The sequence below is a fragment of the Bos grunniens genome, chromosome 7 (genome assembly GCF_055505025.1).
Source record: "Bos grunniens cultivar Pamir isolate PY7600 chromosome 7, Bosgru_T2T1.0, whole genome shotgun sequence".
Lineage (NCBI taxonomy): Eukaryota > Metazoa > Chordata > Mammalia > Artiodactyla > Bovidae > Bos > Bos grunniens.
Window position 1 is genome coordinate 103,012,300 of NC_141171.1, and position 13,522 is coordinate 103,025,821.

Below are 13,522 nucleotides of genomic sequence, written 5' to 3' on the forward strand. Positions count from 1 at the left end.
AGTGTCCAGGAGTCTCCAGCAGAGGCGTGGGTCAGCGGTGGCCTGCTACAGAGTTGGGGGCACTGAGTGCAGCAGTACATGCTTGGGACCTTTGGGAGGAGGTCACCATTATCTTCATTACCTCCACCATAGTTTTTCCTCAGGTCAAACAACAGAGAGGGAACACAGCCTGACCACCAACAAAAAATTGGATTAAAGATTTACTGAGCATGGCCCTGCTCATCAGAACAAGACTCAGTTTCCTACTCAGTCAGTCTCTCCATCAGGAAGCTTCCATAAGCCTCTTATCCTTCTCCATCAGAGGGCAGACAGAATGAAAACCACAATCACAGAAAACTAACCAAACTGATCACAGGGACCACAGCCTTGTCTAACTCAATGAAACTTTGAGCCATGCTGTGTAAGGCCACCCAAGAAGGATGCGTCATGGTGGAGAGTTCTGACAAAACATGGTTCACTGGAGAAAGGAATGGAAAACCATTTCAGTATTCTTGCTTTATGAACCCTGTGAAGAGCATGAAAAGGCAAAAAGTTAGGACTTAAAGATGAACTCCCCAGGTTAGTAGGTGCCCAATATGCTACTGAAGATCAGTGGAGAAATAACTCCAGAAAGAATGAAGAGATGGAGCCAAAGCAAAAACAACACCCAGTTGTGGATGTAAGTAGAGATTGAAGTAGATTCCGATGGTGTAAATAGAAATATTGCATAGGATCTTGGAATATTAGGTCCATGAATCAAAGCAAATTGGAAGTGGCCAAAGAAGGAGATGGCAAGAGTGAACATTAACATTTTAGGAATCAGTGAACTAAAATGGAATGTAATTTAACTCAGATGACCATTATATCTACTACTGTGGGCAAGAATCCCTTAGAAGAAATGGAGTAGTCATTATAGTCAACAAAGGAGTCCAAAATGCAGTACTTGAATACAGTCTCAAAAATGACAGAATGATCTGTTTGTTTCCAAGGCAAACCATTCAATATCACAGTAATCCAAGTCTATGCCCCAACCAGTAATGCTATAGAAGCTGAAGTTGAACTGTTCTATGAAGACTTACATGACCTTCTAGAACTAACACCTAAAAAAGATGTCCTTTTCATTATAGGGGACTGGAATGGGAAAGTAGAAAGTCAAGAAATACCTGGAGCAACAGGCAAATTTGGCCTTGGAGTACAGAATGAAGCAGGGCAAAGGCTAATAGAGTTTTGCCAAGAGAACACATTGGTCATAGCAAATACCCTCTTCCAACAACACAAGAGAAGACTCTACACATGGACATCACCAGAAGGCCAACACTGAAAGCAGATTGATTATAGTCTTTGCAGCCAAAGATGGAGGAGCTGTATACAGTCAGCAAAAACAAGACTGGGAGCTGACTGTGGCTGAGATCATGAACTCCTTATTGCCAAATTCACACTTAAAACTGAAGAAAGTAGGGAAAACCACTAGGCCATTCAGGTGTGACCTAAATAAAATCCCTTGCAACTATACAGTGGAGGTGACAAATAGATTAAAGGGATTAGATCTGATAGAGTACCTGAAGAACTATGAATGATCAAGACCATCCCCAAGAAAAAGAAATGCATAAAGGTTGTCTGAGGATGCCTAACAAATAGCTGAGAAAATAAAAGATGGAAAAGACAAAGGAGAAAAGGAAAGATATATCCATTTGAAAGCAGAATTCCAAAGAATAACAAGGATGAATAAGAAAGCCTTCCTCAGTGATCAATGCAAAGAAATAGAGAAAAACAATAGAATGGGAAAGACTAGAGTTCTCTTCAAGAAAACCAGAGATACCAAGGGAATATTTCATGCAAAGATGGGCATGATAAAGGACTGAAATAGTTTGGACCTAACAGAAGCAGAAGATATTAAAAAGAGTTGGCAAGAGTACATAGAAGAAGTATACAAAAAAGATTTTCACAACCCAGATAATCACGATGGTGTGAACACTCAGAACCAAACGTCTTTGTCAATTTAGGTGCTTTGTTGTTCAGTCGATCAGTCATGTACGACTCTTTGTGACCCCATGGACTGCAGCATGCCAGGCTTCCCTGTACTTCATCATCTCCTGGAGCTTGCTCAAACTCATGCCCATTGAGTTGGTGATGCCATCCAACCATCTCATCCTCTTTTGTCCCCTTCTCCTCCTGCCTTCAGTCTTTCACAACATCAGAATCTTCTCTAATGAATCGGCACTTAATATTAGGTGACCAAAGTTTTGGAGCTTCAACTTCAGCATCAGTCTTTTCAATGAATATTCAGCACTAATTTCCATTAGGATGTACTGGTTGGATCCCCTTGCAGTTCAAGGGACTCTCAAGAGTCTTCTCCAACACCACAGTTCAAAAGCCTCAATTCTTTGGCGCTCAGCTTTCTTTATAGTCCAACTCTCACATCCATACTTGACTACTGGAAAAACCATAGCTTTGACTATATGGACCATTATCAGCAAAGTAGTGTCTCTGCTTTTTAATAGGTTGTGTTTGTAAGAACTTTCCTTCCAAGGAGTAAGCGTCTTTTAATTTCATGGCTGCAGTAACCATCTGCAGTGATTTTGGAGCCCAAGAAAATATGAAGTCTTGTCATTGTTTCCATTTTCCCCCCGTCTATTTGCCATGAAGTGATGGGACTGGATGCAATGATATTAGTTTTTGATCTTGAGTTTTAAGCCAACTTTTTCACTCTCCTCTTTCACTTTCATCAAGAGGCTCCTTAGTTTGTCTTCACTTTCTGCCATAAGGATGGTGTTATCTGCATATCTGAGGTTATTGATATTTCTCCCATATAGTCTCCCAATAAGTCTTGATTCCAGCTTATGCTTAATCAAGCCCAGCGTTTCTCATAATATACTCTGCATATAAGTTAAATAAGCACAGTGACAATATACAGCCTTGACATACTTCTTTCCCAATTTGGAATCATTCCGTTGTTCCATGAGAGTTCTAAGTGTTGCTTCCTGACCTGCATACACGTTTTTCAGGAGGCAGGTCAGGTGGTCTGATATTCCCATCTCTTGAAGAATTTTCCACAGTTTGTTGTAATCCACACAGTCAAAGGCTTTCATGTAGTCAATGAAACAGAAGTAGATATTTTTCTGAAATTCTTTTTCTGTTTCTATGATACAAGAGATGTTGGCAATTTGATCTTTGGCTCCTCTGCCTTTTCTAAATCCAGATTGAACATCTGGAAGTTCTCAGTTCATGTATTGTTGAATCCTAAATTGGAGAATTGTGAGCATTTCTTTGCTAGCATGTGAAATGACAGCAATTTTGTGGTAGTTTGAACATTCTTTGGCATTGCCTTTCTTTGGGATTGGAATGAAAACTGACTTTTTATGGTCCTGTTGCCACTGCTGAGTTTTCTAAATTTGCTGGCATATTGAGTGCAGCCATTTAACAGCATTCTCTTTAAGATGTGAAATAGCTCACCTGGTATTCTATCACCTCCACTAGCATTGTTTGCTAAGACCCACTAGACTTTCCACTCTAAGATGTCAGGCTCTAGGTGAGTGATCACATCATCATGGTTATCTGGGTAATTAAGGTATTTTTTTAGATATAGTTCTTCTGTGTATTCTTGCCACCCCTTTTAATATCTCCTGTTTCTGTTAGGTCCACGCCATTTCTCTCCTTTATTGTGTCCATCTTTGCATAATATGTTCCCTTGGTATCTCTAATTTCCTGAAGAGCTCTCTAGTCTTTCCCATTCTGTTGTTTTCTTCTATTTTTTTTTTTTTTTTTGCGTTTTTCACGTAGGGATGCTTTTTTCTCCGCTGCTATTCTTTTTAACTCTACATTCAGATGGATATTACTTACTTTCCTCCTTTGCCTTTTGCTTCTCTTCTTTTCTCAGCCATTTGTAAGGCTTCTTCAGCAACCATTTTGCCTTTTTCCATTTCTTTTTCTTGGGGATGGTTTTGATCACCACTTCCTGTACAATCTTACAAACCTCCATCCCTAGTTCTTCAAGTACTCTGTCTACCAGATCTAATACCTTAAATCTGTTACTTCCACTCTATAATCCTAAGGGATTTGATTTAAGTCTGAATTTGGCAATAATCAGTTCATGATCTGAGCCACAGTCCTTTCCTGGTCTTGTTTTTGCTGACTGTATAGAGCTTCTCCATCTTCGGCTGCAGAGAATAAGCAATCTGAATTCGGTATTGACCATCTGATGATGACCATGTGTAGAGTTGTCTCTTGTGTTGTTGGAAGAGGGTGTTTAGGTGCTACATGGACTAAAGTTTTTACGAATATTATCTACATGTTTCTCTTTAATTAAGTTCAGTATTTGGTAATAATAGTTATTTTTATATTTAATACTTCCTGAGTATTGATATAAAAAATTATTTGAAGTGCTTAATCAGAACTAATTTACCTAATCTTCACCGAAATCTTGTCAGGTATGTTTACTATTTCCATGTCACAGGTGGAGGAAGTGAAGCGCTGATTAATTTGATTTGCCCAAGCTTTCACCACTACAGTGAGACAAAGTCAGGATTAATTTCCATGTATTCAGTCTCCAGAGTCCATCATTTTAACCACAATTCTACTGCTGTCAAAATGTAAATATTTATACTATTAAAGAATCCTTCACAATAGCACTTATGGAGTATTCTTGCCAAAAATATTAAACATGTGTTTGATTAATCCTCTCAATCCAGTTTCCAATTTATAGGAAATAAAGAGTCTAGAGAAAATATTAAGGAGACACAGGCATCCTGTCAGCAAAATCCAGGCTGTGGGAAACTGGAAAGTAGAAGAAATCCAGTTTCTTTTAGTATTTATGCTGCCATAATGAGCACAAGAAATCTAGTTTTTTTTTTTTTTTTTAACAAATGAATTGCAAGGAAGAGAGGGAGAATGTGCATGTGAGAGGAGGGGAAGCCTATAGATTTAGGAACATTAAAATACACATCCTTGTGTTCATTGCAGCGTTGTTCACAATAGCCAAGAGGTGGAAACTGTCTAAATGTCTATACTTTGATGAACAGATAAAGATAATATAGTATATACATACAATGAAATATTATTTGGCCTTAAAAATATGACAGGAAATTCTGCCATTTGCAAAAAGATAGATGAACCCTCAGAACATTATCCTCAGTGAAATCAACCAGAGGGACAAATAGAATATGACACTACTTACATGAGGAGTATTAAGTAGTCAAACTCATATAAGCAAACTCATAACAACAACTCATATAAGGTTAGTTGTTGCCAGGGTCTGGAAGCAGGAGGGGACAAAGAAAGTAAAAGTTTCCAAGTTTCAGTTATACAAAATGAATAAATTAATGAGATATCCTGTACAACATAGAGTCTATAGTTAGTGGTTCTGTTTTGTATTTAACAGTATTATATTAAAAATCTGCTAAGAGAATATATCTTATGTTAAGTGTTCTTATAATACACAAGTAAATAAATATAAATAAATAGGGTAGGAGTAAACTTTTGATGGTGAGAGATATGTTTGTGACATCAATTGTAATGATGATTTCACTGGTATATACTTATCCAAATTCAAGTTGTATACATTAAATATGTACCATTTTTTATATTCAGTCATACCTCAACAAAGTGATTTTTTTAAAAAGTCGGAGGTTTTGTAAAGTTAAGCCTCAAGTAACAGCATTAATATGCTTTAAAATAAAGAGAGAGAGAGACTTAAACAATTATCAGCCAGTAGTAATGTGTGGATTTTATTTAGATTCTTACACAAGAAAAATAATTTTTAAAATTACATGATGTCTGGGATTTTCTTCAAAATATTATTGGATGGGACACACGAATGAGTATAGAATATGTCATATTGGCCATAGATTTAAAATAATTGACAATTTGTGATAGAGATATACAGATTTATTATACTTTTGATCTCTTCTTATATATTAAAATTTTAAAGAAATTAAAACTAGAAGAATAATTAATATTAGTTTGATGCAAAGGTAATTGCAGCTTTGCATTGTTGAACTCTGCCATTTGATATTGGAATACATTCTTAATAAATGTGGTTATGTTATGCACCATCTTAATGAACATTTACCACTTCATGGTTTTTTTTTTTTTTTTTTGCTAATTGCTTATTACTTGCATGTATTTTATATTTATTTTAGACTAGGGAAATGGTGTTAGACAAATAGCAAACTTGAAGGATTTTCTTACTTGAGTTCAGAGTGGGTTATAAAACAGCAGAGACAACTCACAACATCAACAAAGCATTTGGCCCAGGAACTGCTAACGAACGTACAGTGCAGTGGTGGTTCAAGGAGCTTTGGAAAGGAGGAAAGCCTTGAAGATGAGGATCACAGTGGCGAGCCATTGGAAGTGGATAATGACCAACTGAGAGCCATCGTCAAAGCTGACCTTCTTAGAACTACAGAAGAAGTTGCTGAAGAACTCAGCGCTGATCATTCTACAGTCACTGGGCATTTTTGCAGCAAATTGGAAAGGTGAAAAAGCTCAATAAGTGCGTGCCTCATGAGCTGATTGAAAATTAAAAAAAAAAACAACAACATTATTTTGAAGTGTCTCCTCTTATTCTACACAACAGCAACAAACCATTTTTCTATTGGATTGTGACGTATGAGGACAAGTGGATTTTAAATAACTGACGATGACTAGCTCAGTGATTGGACCAAGAAGAAGTTCCAAAGCATTTCCCAAAGCCTAACTTGCACTGGAAAAAGGTCATGGTCACTGTTTGGTGGTCTGCTGTCGGTCTAATTCACTACAGCTTTCTGACTCCTGGCAAAACCATTGCATCTGAGAAGTGTGCTCAGCAAATCAATGAGATGCATGGAAAATTGCAATGCCTGCAGCCAGCATTGGTCAGCTGAAAGGGCTCAGTTCTTTTCCACAACAACACCCAACCACACGCTGCACAACCAGTGCTTCAAAAGTTGAGTGAATTGGGCAACAGGGTTTTGTCTCAACCTCAGTATTCACCTGACCTCTCACCGACTGACTACCATGTCATCAAGCATCTCGACAACTTTTTGCAGGAAAAAGGCTTCCACAACCAGCAGGAGGAAGAAAATGCTTTCCAAGAGTTGGTTGAATCCTGAAGCATGGATTTTTACACTACAGGAATAAACAAACTTATTTCTCATGAGCAAAACTTTCTTGACTGTAATGGTTCCTATTTTGGTTAATAAAGATGTGTTTGAGCCTAGTTATACTGATTTAAAATTCACAGTCCAAAACCACAATTATGTTTGAACCAAGCTAATAGCAATAACTTGAAAAAATTGTGTGATTTATAACAACATACGAAATTAGTTACTACATAGAAATAAGCCAAAAAGTTTCAAATGCTTATGGTTCTATGTAATGAGCTGCCAATTTGTATATTTGAATTAGCTTATGTTTTCTTTCACAAAGAACCCTGCAAAGCATCACTGTGTCTTTAAGACTGAGACTATAGTGGGAAAATTTATTTTCAAAAAGAATTGACAGTAAATAAAAAGTATTGCAAAAATCCTTCAGAACAGAGAGAGCAGAATATGAAAAGATTTACTGTAAGTGGTACTCATTTACCAAAATTGATTAAATTAGAGTCAGGATGTACCCTGAAGTACCCACTTTGGTAGTCAGGCTGGAAAATGTTTAGGAATATAGAATACTGCACCATCTCTATGCTTTATCCTTCACAAGACACACTTGTGTTTTTATGACTTGGAAAATATTGATACTTATGTATGGATGTGAGAGTTGGACTGTGAAGAAAGCTGAGTGCCAAAGAATTGATGCTTTTGAACTTTGGTGTTGGAGAAGACTCTTGAGAGTCCCTTAGACTGCAAGGAGATCCAACCAGTCCATTCTAAAGGAGAACAGCCCTGGGTGTTCTTTGGAACGAATGATGCTAAAGCTGAAACTCAGTACTCTGGCCACCTCATGCAAACAGTTGACTCATTGGAAAAGACTCTGATGCTGGGAGGGATTGGGGGCAGGAGGAGAAGGGGACAACAGAGGATGAGATGGCTGGATGGCATCACCGACTCGATGGACGTGAGTCTGAGTGAACTCCGGGAGCTGGTGGTGGACAGGGAGGCCTGGCGTGCTGCGATTCATGGGGTCGCAAAGAGTCGGACATGACTGAGCGACTGAACTGAACTGAACTGAACCTGTATTTTCATTGGTGCTTAGGACATGGCACTTGTTGCAAAGAAACACCATGTATTTCTTTTAAAATTGACTAGATTTAGTTAAACCAAAGGTACTATGTGCACTGTGAGTTTTTTCATATAGATAAAAGAAAATAAACATCCCCAAAAAGGGAATCCCTGACTTAAAAAAAGGTGATATAAACATAAAAGCTAGAAACTGCCACAAATGGGAGTAGCATCAGGCATAACAGGAGTGCTAACTTTTGTTGGTGATGCATGACTGATTTCCTTCAAGCAAGCTTAAATACATGCTTTGAGAAGACCATGCCCTAGTGGTTATTGGATGTATTTCCCTTAGAAATAATTGCTCTTAAAATTAACTGTTCAAAGTAAGAACTCTAAAATATATAAATTGTCAAAAGTCATATTACGGCTTTGGATAGCCAGAAGGAAATAACTGTGAATTTATAGGGTTAGAGTCATAAATATGTAGCATCTGCAGTATATTACGTTTGTGAGAACTACCTCATCTGCTAGATTTACATGATTGCAATCGAGTATAGTGAAGCAGAGTACTTCTAAACCCAGTTTTGCTCTAGTTTCACTTTTCCACCATGAATCAGCAGTGTTTGTAACTAGAGGGGACAGTTTGAGAGGTGTGGAGTTCCAGATTCTCCTGCTGATTTGAACTGAGCTGAACTTCGTTACTTATTTTGGACACACTGATGTTCTTCTACTAATTCTGATTCTTTCTCATCAAGAAAAGTATTGTTTAAAGTAAAACATAATTATTAATTAATTTACATTAAGACACTTATGATTTGCTGAAAATCATCTTCTATTATCTGTACATAATGTCTATGAATGCACAATTAGCAAATTATGGAATAAAAGTGTTTATGATGATTTCATGTATCCCTCAGTTCAGTTCAGTTCTGTGACTCAGTTGTGTCTAACTCTTTGCAACCCATGGACTGCAGCATGCCAGGCTTCCCTGTCCATCACCAATTCCTGGAGCTTACTCAAACTCATGTCCATTGAGTCAGTGATGCCATCCAACCATCTCATCTTCTGTTGTCCCCTTCTCCTTCTGCCTTCAATCTTTCCCAGCATCAGGGTCTTTTCCAATGAGTTGGTTCTTCGCATCACATGACCAAAGTATTGGAGCTTCAGCTTCAGCATCAGTCCTTCCAATGAATAGTCAGGACTGATATCATTTAAGATGGATCTCCTTACAGTCCAAGGGCTTCTCAAGAGTGTTCTCCAATACCACAGTTCAAAAGCATCAATTCTTTGGTGCTCAGCTTTCTTTATAGTCCAACACTCACATCCATACATGACTACTGGAAAAACCATAGCTTTGACTATAGGGACCTTTGTTGGTAAAGTAATGTTTCTGCTTTTTAATAAGATTTCTAGGTTGGTCATAGGTTTTCTTTCAAGGAGCAAGCATCTTTTAATTTCATGGCTGCAGTCACCATCTACAGTGATTTTGGAGCCCCCAAAAGTAAAGTCTGCCACTGTTTCCACTGTTTCTCTCTTTGCCATGAAGTGATGGGACCAGATGCCATGACCTTAATTTTCTAAATATTGAGTTTTAAGCCAGCTTTTTCACTTTCCTCTTTCACTTTTATCAATAGGCTCTTTAGTTATTCGCTTTCTGCCATTAGGGTGGTGTCATCTGCATATCTGAGGTTATTGATATTTCTCCCGGCAATCTTGATTCCAGCTTGTGCTTCCTCCAGCCCAGCGTTTCTCATGATGTACTCTGCATATAAGTTAAATAAGCAGGGTGACAATATACAGCCTTGACATACTCCTTTCCCGATTTGGAACCAGTTGGTTATTCCATGTGTACTTCTTACTGTTGCTTCTTGACCTGCATACAGATTTCTCAGGTCAGGTATTCTGGTATTCCCATCTCTTTCAGAATTTTCCACTGTTTGTTGTGATCACACATTCAAAAGCTGTAGTCAATGAAGCAAAAGTAGATGCTTTTCTGGAACTTATTACATTTTTGATGATCCAGTGGATGTTGGCAGTTTGATCTCTGGTTCCTCTGCTTTTCTAAATCCAACTTGGACATCTGGAAGTTTACACTTCACCTACTGTTGAAGCCTTTCTTAGAGAATTTTGAACATTACTTTGCTAGCATGTGAGATGAGAGCAGTTCTGCAGTAGTTGAATATTCTTTGGCATTGCCTTTCTTAGTGATTAGAATGAAAACTGACCTTTTCCAGTCCTGTGGCCACTGCTGAGTTATCAAAATTTGCTGGTATATTGAGTACAGCATTTTTAAAGCATCATCTTTTAGGATTTGAAATAGCTCAACTGGAATCCCCTCACCTCCACTGGCTTTGTTCATAGTGATGATTCCTAAAGCCCACTTGACTTAGCATTTCAGGATGTCTGGCTCTAGGTGAGTGATCACACCATCGTGGTTATTCCTCAGAGTTACCAATAAAACTGCAAAAACGAAAGGTTGAAACAATTGAAGATTTCTTTCTTACCTTAAAATAGTTTCAAAATGAGAACATATCATGAGCTTATTTACTAAGTTCTGAGAGATAGTATCATTTATATAATTTTACACAGTGTCCTAAGTTTGTGTCTCTGCCATGAATCCTAAAAGCTGGAAAAAGCATTACTTTGTCACTTTTTAGTTGTTCTCAATTCACAAGTTCCCTTGAAAAGCTGATCCCATTTGAAATGTTTCTGTACATTTGAATGAGATATTTTGCTTCACAACATTTTGCTTATGCCAGAGTGATGATATTTCCTTCTTGGGTTACAAGTTTGCTAACTGCACTTTCCAGGTGATGCATTGATAGAGAATCTACCTTCCAGTGCAGAAGCTGCAGGGGACATGAGTTTGATTCCTGGGTTGGGAAAATCCCTGGAGAAGGAAATGGCAACCCACTCCAGTATTCTTGCCTGAGAAATCCTATAGACAGAGGAGCCTGGTGGGCTGCAGTCCATGGGGTCACAAAGGTTCGGACACGGCTGAGCAACTGAGCATACATTAGCACCTGTTTTCGCTCTAAAATAACCTGATTAGAAAATAACTTGTATAGTCAGTATATTTCATATGTGTGTGTTTGTGTGTGTGTATGTGTGTTAGTCACTTTGGGACCCCATGGACTGTAGCCCACTTGGCTCCCCTTGTCCATGGGATTCTCCAGGCAAGAATACTGGAGTAGGTTGCCCCACCTTCTCCAGGGCATCTTTCCAACTCAGGGATTGAACATGGGTCTCCCGCAATGCAGGCAGATTCTTTACCATCTGAGCCACCAGGGAAGCCCCAGTTTAGCTCATACCTGTATGAATAAGTAATTTGAAAATTATAGTTGATTTTAGAATTCCACCCTGTATGAAATTCTGCCTGCAAAATATATGACACTGAAAGATGAACCACCTCCCAGGTAGGTAGGTGCCCAGTATGTTACTGGAGCAGAGTGGAGAAATAGCTCCAGAAGGAATGAAGAGGCTGAAGAAAGAGGAAACAATGGCCAGCTGTGGATGTGTCTGGTGGTGATTAAAGTCCAATGCTATAAAGAGCTATATTGCATAGGAACCTGGAATGTTAGGCCCACAAATCAAGACAAATTGGATGTGGTCAAACAGGACATGGCAAGAGTAAACATCGACATTTTAGGAATCAGTGAACTAAAATAGACTGGAATGGGTGAATTTAGTCAATTTAACATTATATCTACTTCTGTGAGCAAAAACCCCTTAGAAGAAAAGGATTAGCCCTCATAGACAGCAAAAGAGTATGAAATGCAGTACTTGGGTACAGTCTCAAAAATGAGAGTATGATCTCTGTTCATCTTCAAGGTAAACCATTCAATATCACAGTAATCCAAGTCTAGGCCCCAACTACTGTTGCTGAAGAAGCTGACGTCAAATGGGTCTATGAAGACCTGCAAGACCTTCTAGAACTAACACCAAAAACGATGTCCTTTTCATCGTAGGGAACTAGAATGCAAAAGTTGGGGGTCAAGACATACCTGGAGTAACAGGCAAGTTTGCCCTAGGAATACAAAATGAAGTAAGGCAAAGACTAACAGAGTTTTGCCAAGAGAACACATTGGTCATAGCAAACACTTTCTTCCAACAACACGAGAGATGACACTGCACATGGACATCACCAGGTGGTCAATACTGAAATCAGATTGATTATACTTTTTTGCAGCTGAAGATGGAGAAACTCCATGCAGTCAACAACAAAAAGACCAGGAACTGACTGTGGCTCAGCTCATGAACTCTTTATTGCAAAATTCAGACTTAAAGAAAGTAGGGAAAACCACTAGGTTATTCAGGTGTGACCTAATCAAATCCCTTACGATTATACAGTGAAAGTGAGAGATAGATTCAAGGGATTAGATCTGATAGACAGAGTGCCTCAAGAACTACAGATGGATTCATAACAATCTACAGGAGGCAGTGATAAAAACCATCCCCAAGAAAGAGAAATTGAAAAGGCAAAATGGTTGTCTGAGGAGGCCTTAAAAATAGCTGAGAAAAGAGAGAACTGAAAGGCAAAGGAGAAAAGAATACCCGTCGAATTGCAGAGTTCCAAAGAATAGTAAGGAGAGATAAGAAAGCCTTAAGTGAACAATGCAAAAACATCGAGGAAAACAATGGAATGGGAAAGACTAGAGATCTCTTAAAGAAAATTAGAGATATCAAGGGAACATTTCATGCAAAGATGGGCTCAATAAAGGACAGAAATGGTATGGACCTAACAGTAGAAGAAGATATTAAGAAGAGGTAGCGAGAATACACAGAGAAGAACTATACAAAAAAGCTCCTAATGACTCAAATAACCACGATGTGTGGTCACTCATCTAGAGCCAGACATCATGGAGTCTTAGGATGCATCGCTATGAACAAAGCCAGTGGAAGTGATGGAATTACAGCTGAATTATTTCAAATCCTAAAAGATAATGCTGTTAAAGTGCTTCACTGAATATGTCAGCAAATTTGGAAAACTCAGCAATGGCCACAGGACTGTAAAAGATCAGTTTCCATTCCACTCCCAAAGAAGGGCAATGCAAGAGAATGTTGAAAGTACCACACAATTGCACTCATTTCACATGCTAGCAAAGTGATGCTCAAAATTCTCCAAGCTAGGCTTCAACAGAACATGAACCAAGAACTCCCAGATGTTCAAGATGGATTTATAAAAGGCAGAAGAACAAGAGATTAAATTGTCAATGTCTATTGGATCATAGAAAAAACAAGAGAATTCCAGAAGAATATCAACTTCTGCTTCATTGGTTACTCTAAAACTGTTGAGTGTGTGGATCACAACACACTGTGGAAAATTCTTAAAGAGATGGGAATACCAGACCATCTTACCTGCCTCCTGTGAAACCTGTTTGCAAGTCAAGAAGCAACAGTTAGAACTG

At 38.4% G+C, this 13,522-nt stretch overlaps 1 long non-coding RNA gene across 2 annotated transcripts in view; it reads left to right on the forward strand.

The window, feature by feature from the left end:
* Positions 1-13,522, forward strand: part of LOC147370065 (uncharacterized) — a 169,423-nt gene that overhangs the window by 139,666 nt on the left and 16,235 nt on the right. The window lies entirely within an intron of this gene.